Source organism: Pinus tabuliformis, chromosome 5_2 (assembly GCF_031772625.1).
Source record: "Pinus tabuliformis cultivar Carrire ecotype Pingquan chromosome 5_2, CPIR1, whole genome shotgun sequence".
Taxonomy (NCBI): Eukaryota; Viridiplantae; Streptophyta; class Pinopsida; order Pinales; family Pinaceae; genus Pinus; species Pinus tabuliformis.
Genome location: NC_142306.1, coordinates 115724670 through 115734486, shown reverse-complemented (window position 1 = coordinate 115734486; position 9817 = coordinate 115724670).

Below are 9817 nucleotides of genomic sequence, written 5' to 3'. Positions count from 1 at the left end.
AACATCATTTAATCAATGGATTGGGTTGTAATTGTGAAAAGAATGTCACTTGTAGGGGCAATGATGGCTCTTTGGGTAGGGACATAGCATGCTTGACATCTTTTGGTAAATTTTGGGGCTTGGAATGTCAAGGGGAAAATATAATGGGGGAGGTTGGACTCCCAAAGCCCAATTTCATCGGTTTTGTCTGTGTGTTTATCTTCCAGCTAGCAATATAACTCAAGAAAATCATAATCACATTGGGCTTCATTTATCCTGTAATCCCTATTAGCTAAAGGTATATGATCTAAATCTACATAAGGGGAATTAAAGGATTAATAGCTTTATCTTGAGTCTTAGTCTTTGGAGGCATGACTGTAAAAATCTATGAACAAGATGAAATTACAGAGGAGATTACCGTGCATAGTTGAATAACAGGCTGTCATGTGGAAAGGAAGAGGAAATGTCAGTTTCTGTTGTGATCTAGTCGCAAAGAGACTATGAAAGAGATTGCTGTACAAAGCTGGAAATAATAGAAAAAACAATAAAATGCAGGAGAGCGACAAAATGAGCAATAAATAAAAGAAAGAGATGGGTTCAACAAGGTTTAAAGGTTGCAGTGAATTTCCCCATTGAAATGACACGAGACCGTTAGGCCTAAACGGTTACCCAGGAGAAATTTAATTTAATGCCGAACGATCGTTTGGCTGGGAGAGAATTTAATAGGCCAACGATTATGCCATGTGGTGGGCGGAGAGTGGTGGAGGAAACATGGTGGGGAGCGGTAGAGCGGATGAGGGAAAGTGGTTTTCGGAGGGGGTAGTGAGAAGTTTATGGTTTTGGTGGGGGGGGGTGCGAAATCACGAGGATGCGACACGTAGGGGATGGGGCCTGACAAGTGAAACAACTTTTCGGACCCCCTCGGTAGTAAAGACAAAATGGAGAGGGGGAGCTGAAAGAGGATAAGGACCGTGGTTGACAGGTGAGAGAAGATATCGAGGCTTTTAATGCTACTATACTTTAACCTCAATACAACAAACAAAAACTTTGTCCTCTTGCGCTTTCAATATTTGCTTTTTGAAGTTAGGATAAGGGATAAATGTTGAAATATATGAAAGACTTTATTCCTATAGCGCACATATTTTCCCTTTTGTAATCCTATCCTCAAAACTTAGAATAAAATTACATATGCAGATATTTACAAATAATCCAATCTAGCTACCCTTAGCTAAACTAGCATTTTTTAATTCTTTCCTGTAGGGTGCACTTAGACTAGCAACCCATTTTTTTTTTTTTTTTTTATAGAAAATGAAAAACTACCTAACCTATCCCTTATTTCTCCTATCGATCCAAATTATACAGTTGGATCAATGTTATTTTCTAGCTAACTAGTGATTTACCCAGATTACACTGTTGGGTATGTATTTATTCTCTAACTTAATTTACAGAAATTTAAAGGAGTTTAATCATGATTACACTGTATGATTAAACTAAAATCTAATGATTGTGGCATTTTGAACAAGCTGCCCACAACCTTTTATTTTTCAGTAATGAAGCAAAACTATCTATGAGTAGTGGCATTTAGACTTGCAACACTTTCAATATTATTCCTTTTTGAATTTTCTTTCTTTTGGTTGTAGGTTTTAACCCCGTACAGAAATTACCTACATATGAATTCTAAAACAAATAAAATAAACAATGCGAGAGCACAACACATAAAACACATATACACAGAGATTTTCGCTTGGATTCCAAAACTGGGACTGCCAGCTTGATTTTTCATTATATTCCTTTCAATGTTACAATACATATTTATACATGCTGAAGCATCCAATACCATGGACCGAAAACCATCGCGTCCAAAACCATGTGCGAAAACGATGCAGAAAACCATAGGTAGGTTTGCCCAACCTAATATAGGGTCCAAAATTTTCTCCCTGGGGCGCTACCCTGGACCCCGTAGTGGGGGGCTAACTGCCCCCCCTCAAACCCCCCATACAAGGGGGGCTGCCACCCCCTTGTGACCCCCCCACTATGTAGTTGGTGCAACGAAGGGGGAGCTCCACCCCCCCTCTAGCCCCCCCATAAACTATGTGGGCTAGTTATTGAAAGAATATAGCACAACCCAACATTCTCCCACTTGTTTTATTTTCACAGGGGGTCATAGGAGAGCTTAGTCATTTATCCAGCCCTGAAACACGCATTGTTTCTCTACACCAAGAGAACTTCTCAGAGCTCACAAATTTTGTGAATGCATCTACAATATTCTTCAAAGTGTCCACCTTTACCAACAACACCTTTTTTTCTTCTATCATATCCCTCACAAAGTGATAATGAACATCAATGTGCTTTGTCTTTGAATGATAATTAGGGTTCTTTGCCAATAAAATTGCACTTTGGCTGTCACAGTCTATCCTTATATCTCCCTGTACTAACCCCATACTTGAACACAACCTCTGCAACCAAACTTTTTCCTTGCTTGCATGAGTGACTACCATGTATTCTGCTTCTGTAGTTGATAATGCCACTACAGATTGTTTCTTATTCATCCAGCTAACTGCACCTCCAAATAGTTTAAACACATACTTACCTGTAGATCTTCTCTGATCCAGATCTCTAGCCCAGTCTGCATCAACAAAGCCACATATATACAAAACTCTGTCTAATCCTGGTCTTCCTTGTATCATAAACCATAATCACTAGTGCCACGTAAATACCTGAAAACCTACCTCACTGCTGTCTAGTGCTCCTTCCCTAGTTTTGACATAAACCTGCTCAATACTCCCACTGCATGTCCAATGTCTGGTCTAGTACAAACCATTGCATACATCAGGCTACCGACTACACTAGCATATGGAACACGAGACATGTCCTCTTCCTCTTCTTGTGTCTTGGGACACTGTTCAACAGATAACTTTACACCTACAAGAATAAGAACCTTCATTGGTTTACCATCCTGCATATTAAACCTCTGTAGTATTGTTTCGACATACTTCCTCCGGTTTAACCAGAGCTTCCTCTTTTCCCGATCTCTTTTAATTTCCATGCCCAAAATATAGTTTGCAACACCAAGATCTTTCATGTTGAATTTGGAGGACAATTGGATCTTCAAATCTTGGATAATTTCTTTGTCATTTCCAACCAGCAACATATCATCCACATACAAGACCAGATAAATAACACAGTCACCAATTAATTTAAAATACACACAATGATCTTCTTTGCTTCTGGTGAAGCCAAGTCCCCGTATAAATGTATCAAATTTCTGATACCACATCCTTGGTGACTGTTTTAACCCATACAAAGACTTCTTTAACTTGCATACCAGTTCTTTCTTACCCTTCACCGTAAAACCTTCAAGTTGCTTCATGTAGATCTCCTCTTCCAGATCCCCATGAAGAAATGTTGTCTTCACATCCATCTGTTTTACGTCAAAATCAAAAGCAACAACAATAGATAAAAGTAATCTAATAGAAGCTATCTTGGAAACAGGAGAAAAAATATCACCAAAATCAATTCTCGACACCTGGGAATAACCTTTTACTACCAACCGAGCTTTGTATTTCTCCACCTTTCCTTCTGCATTTGTCTTCTTCTTGAAAACCGATTTGCTGCCAATGGGTTTCCTTCTAGCCAACAACTCCACCAGATACCAAGCTTCATTTTTGTGCAAAGATGCCATTCATCAACCATGGCCTCTTTCCAGAGTTTGCCATCCTCTGAATCTACTGCTTCCTTCACAGTTCTAGGATCACCATCAATAATAGATAAAGCAAAATTTGAACAGAATGAAGATGGACTATACCTTTCTAGTTACCTTCTTTCTTGAATCGATCTTATAACACCCTAAGTTTGTGGCTATTCATCTCCAGATTCCTCTTCTGCTGTAGAGTCTGATTCTTCCTCCTTATGCTCAAACTCTATCTTCTCAGGTTCCTTTGGTTTTACTTCATTTTTAATAACATATTTCAGCTCTCTGAACACCACATCTTGGTTGCACACAGCCTTATTTGTTACTAGGTTCCAAAGCTTATAACCCTTCAAACCATCTTTATACCCAATAAAGATGCACTTTTCAGATTTACTATCCAACTTGGTTCTTTTTTCCTTTGGAACACATACATATGCATCACATCCAAATAACCTCAGATGTGAAAGAGAGGGTTTTTTACTAGTCCATACCTCTTGTGGAGTCTTATCCTCCAATGTTGATGAAGGTGATCTGTTGACCAGGTAACATGCTGTCTCCACCGCCTCTACCTAGAATTCCTGTCCTAACTCGACACCACTGATCATGCTTCTCGCCCTTTCCATCAACATCTTGTTCATTATTTCTGCAACTCCATTTTTCTCATGTGTGTATGGAGTAGTATTCTGCCGTGCTATACCGCATTTCTTATATAATTCTTCAAATTCCTTGCTACAAAACTCTCCACCGTTATTTGACCTCAACACCTTTATGTTATTCTTTGTTTGGTTTTCCACCAGAGCCTTAAATTCTTTAAACCTATCAAAGACTTCAAGATTTCTTCTTAAGGAAATATATCCATGTATTCCTTGAGAAGTCATCTATAAATGATACATATTACACAAAATTACCCAGTAATGGAACCTTCACAGGTCCAAACACATCATTGTGCACAACCTCTAATATATGTTTTTCCCTCTTACCACTAGAGGGGAAACTCACTCGATTCTGCTTCCCATATACACAATTTTCACAGAAATCAAAATCTAGAGAGCTATTACTCATACCTTCTACCATACTTTTACCATGAAGTATTCGAAGGCCCTTCTCTCCAATATGTCCAAGCCTTTGATGCCACAACATGGTCTTCTCTCCAAAGACCACTAGATTTTCTGCTCCACTTTCAGGAACCACAGAACTGTTGAACCCATCAACAACAATGCTACCTTGCAGCTTGTACAGATTTCCAATTCGAACTCCCCGCATCAATACCAGTGCTCCCCGAATCATCTTGCAGGTATCGTTCTCGAACATTGTTTTTACACTTGCATCATCCAGCTTGCTTACATAAATCTTATTTCTAGCCAATGCATGAATATGAAAAACACCCGGAAGTGTTCTAACCCTTCCACCTTGTAACTTCAACTTTAGTTTTCCGCGACCAACGATTCTAGCCTTCCTATCATCACCACCATCATATTTCTCATACTCGTAGAACCACTCTCTATGGGGAGTGAAGTGAAAGGATGCACCTGAGTCAATCAACCATGCCTCATGATCGATATGTGTACTTGAAGAAGCCAAATATACATCCCTACCTTCATCTGAAGTGGTTTTTGCCTTTGCAGAAGGAGCATCACTATATACCTTTCGTTTGTCAGGAGATTTTGATTTACAATCCCTTTTGTAGTGCCCTTCCTTTCCGCATTTCCAGCACACCACCTTTACAGGTTTTCCTGGAGATTTAGATCTCCCTCTAGATTTAGATCTCCCACTTGATGACTTATTTTTGTTTCTGTTCCAGGACCGTCCTCGTATAGACAAGGCATCACCATTCTGGCTCTCCATATTTTTCCGTCTCATCTCCTCCGTCAGCAAGGATGAGACTATTTCATCAAACTGCAAGGCAGTTGCATTGCTACCTATTGCAATAACCATACTATCCCGTGAATCTGGTAGAGAACACAACAAACTGATATACTTATCTTCATCTGAAATTTTAATATCAATAGATAATAAATGAATTAATACTGTATTAAATGTGTTCAGATGTTCTGTCACCGAGTCTCCATCTTTCATCCTCAGGTTATACAATTTTTTTCGTAGGAACTATTTATTCACCAGAGACTTAGATTGGTACAATGTCCCTAACTTGTACCACAAAGCCTTCGCCGTAGCTTCCCCTGATACATTCAGCAATACTGAATCTGAGACACACAATTGTATTGTGCGTTTGCCTTCCGATCCAACTTCTTCCATTCTTCATCAGACACTCCCGTTGGTTTAGTACCCATATCTACCACGATCCACTAATCTTTATCCACCAACAGATCCTCCATCTTGAGTTTCCACAACTCAAAACTATGACCATTAAATTTATCGATCTCTATCTTTGCACTGCTTTCCATCTTCTTTCACCACCAGAATTGACCCTGCAAATCTCCCACTAAAAAGGGTCTACCATAGGCCCGAGCGAAACCCCTCAGCAATAAATGCGTCCCCTTGAAGCCAAAACAACTATGATACCAAATGTAGGTTTTAACCTCGTACATAAATTACCTGCATACGAATTCTAAAACACAGACAATAATCAATGCGAGAGCATAACACATAAAACACATATACACATAGATTTTCCCCTGGATCCCAAAACCGGGACTACTAGCTTGATTTTTCATTATATTCCTTTCAATGTTACAATACATATTTATACATGCCAAAGCATCCAATACCATGGAACAAAAACCATCGCGTCAAAAAACATGTGCGAAAACCATGCACAAAACCATAGGTAGGTTCGCCCAACCTAATATAGGGTCCAAAAAAATTCCCCGGGGCGCTGCCTCGGACCTCGTAGAGGGGGGCTAACTGCCCCCCTCAAACCCCTCGTACAGGGGGGTCTACCACCCCCTTGTGACCTCCCCGTTGCATAGTCGACGCAACGAAGGGGGAGCTCTGCCCCCCCTCTAACCCCCCCGTAAACTACGTGGGCTAGTCATGGAAAGAATATAACACAACCCAACATTGGTGGGGCTTAGTCTTTTCTTATTTTCTCAATATTTTTAGTTTTTATCTTTTCTTTCTTATTTATACCCTCTTTTAGTTTTTTAATTATTTTTCTTTTATTTGGAAATCATTGGAAAATTGACAAGTATTTACAAAATAAGATTCTTGAGATACAATACTCAATTACCTTGAGAGACTATAAATTATAGGACCCTAACACAAGGTATAGATGCAACTAGCTAATATAGAAGGATCATCATAAATAAAAAGTCCCATGGTATGGTCACAACCATCCGTATAGAAGAACACATGCGTAGAATCATGAATAATATATAACTCCCCACAACCTGAGTTATATCAGACAAAACTTAGGGTCTTGTGTTCCATCCCAACCTGATCAACGTACGAATTCTAACATGCGAATGAATGTGTCGAAGTCAAACATGCTAGAAAACCACCTGATTACCGCGCAATGATGTGGATCGTTAACATGCATGAGAGAAACCACGAGTAATGTCAATGGATCTCAAGGTACACAAGTACAATATGTGAATGTGAATATGAAGCTGAAGTCAAACACTCCTGGAATCATCCAATCAAAGGCCAATGATGGAAACTTGTCATCAGATGCGAAGAACTTTCCATTAAGGCATGTAAGATTTAAGGTACTAAAAAGGAGTCTTTAAATCATCTTCTTGGATAGTGAGCTGAAGTCAACAGGAAGTGACCCGTTGAAGGAGGGCCATAATGATTCCCCCATCATCGACACAGAATAAGAAATAAAGTTGAATGAATGAATATGATCCAAGACTATATCAAAGGGCCAGACAATGTATAGGTAATAAACCGTAGATAGGACTTCTCTTGAACATCGGCGACACGTTTCTGGAGTGTGGCAACATTTGAATCAACATAAGATAAAGGGTCATGATGACGAAATGGAATAGTCAGATGAGAGGCAAAATGGATCACCCAAACCCGGAAAGACAAGTGACTGAGTGAGGATATCCCAAACCCGACACGAGAAACATATAAGTGTCATGTTCAAGAGCGACATGTTGCCTATACAAGGGATGTTTCACTTTCATTTTTCCCCACTATTTCTAGTGAGTACCTTAATTATTTTTAATCACAAGCTTGAAGGGGATAACATATGTTTGTCATATAAGTTCATTCTTCAAATGAATCCATCCTAGTAAATTTTACGAGCCCTACGAAGGAGAAACTTGGTCTCATCATGGTGACAAGTATTTCGTTGTAAACATTTTTAACAAGACCGATGAAAGGATAACTCGGTATCTTTTTCATATTTAGAGAGTTTTAAAAAGAGATGAAAAAGAAAACTCTAGTATGTCCCTTTTCTTAATTTGTCCCTCGAACCCGAAAAGGTAGAAATCGAGAGGACCTCTTAACCATGTCAACCAAGGTGTACCTTTTTCCTAAATATTCAATCTTAGCTCGAAAAGGGGTAAACGTATACTAAGGCGACAATTACTCGACGATATTTTCATATTTCAAGAGTCAGAAAAGAGCTTAACGACGATTCCTCCTGGAGAAACGAGTGGTATAAAAGGATGGCAACTGGTTCGGGTCATGATGGAACTGCTCCAAACATGTAAAGGTCAAGAGGATGGCTAATAATACCACTCATTGCAGATGTTTCCCAGGGAAGGGTAAAGCAACCAATTGAAAGCATATGATCAACCAAAGCGATGGTGATGTTGGAATGAAAAACCAAGGCCCATTTGGCAAAAATCGGCTGATAAAAACAACAATCAAGAGATGTAAAGTGGGAATGGTTTCATTTTTACACAATATTGAAACATGGGAAACTATGCTTGAGTATACTTGAGGATGGTTTCATTTTTTTTCACAAGCTTGAAACATGGGAAAAACTATGCTTGGATTCGGTTTCATTTTTACATAAGATTGAAACAGAGACAAACTATGCTTGAGACTTGGTTTCATTTTTACACAAGCTTGAAGCAAAAATAAACTATGCTTGAGACAATTTTGCATGCCCCCAACATAATGACTCAATTTGAGGTACATGCCCCCCAAGCTTCATTTCATTCACCTAAGTAGACCACTCGTTACTAACAGGTAGATGGAATGAAGGTTCACTTATGAGATCAAGTGAAAGACTTGACTAAGATTTTACGAGATCTAATCAAAGACTTGAATTGGAAGGGGATTTGTTTCATTTTTTAACGAGCTTGAAACAGGAAAAAAACCATGCCCATGACACCGTGTTTCATTTGTTACCGAGCTTGACACAAGTAAAGGAACCATGCTCACAACTTATTTCATTTTTTAACGTGGTTGACATAGTAAAAGAACTATCCTCATAACCTATTTCATTTTTTAACAAGGTTGACATAGTAAAATAATTGTCCTCATAGTCCTTGTTTCATTTTTTAACGAGGTCGACATAGTGAAATAACTATCCGCATATCCCTTGTTTCATTTCTTAAGGAGCTTGGCACAAGACAAGGAACTCTACTCCATCCCTTTATCACAACCCAAAAGAGGCCATGGCTTCCAAGAGGTTCTCATCAGACGGGAGAAAAACAATCTAGAAGGGATACATGTCCAAGGTTCCAAATGAAAAATCGGGCTCCAATGCCCCCAATACATGGTGTACGATATCACCCACTAGATCATCAGTAGATGTGGGCATGGAACAAGTGGCCACGTAATTAACCTATGGCGGGGGTGATACCGCTTGCACATAAGAACCACTTAGGGATGATGGTTGATTTGGAGTTGATTCAGGACCAATGAATGTAATATGATCAATGATTACAATGCTTCCTTCATGTGGAAAACAAATCACTTGAAAGAGAGAATAAACAAGATCCCCCATGACGTAAACATAGTCACAACCAAGAAGTAGATTAAAATCTAAAAGGCCCTAGACAACTATCATGTCTATATAGACAATCTTTCCTTCCAAAGTAATAGGCAACTTAGGAAGGATCCCTAATGATTGACTGGTTCCTCTGTTAAAAGCTAACAAATTTTGGGTGATGGGGACAAGCTTAGAAGAACCTAAATCTTATCAAGTAGTTGAAGGCAAAATACTAACAGGCGCATCCTCATCTATGATTGTGCTCGGTATGACCAAATTATAAATATGTACTG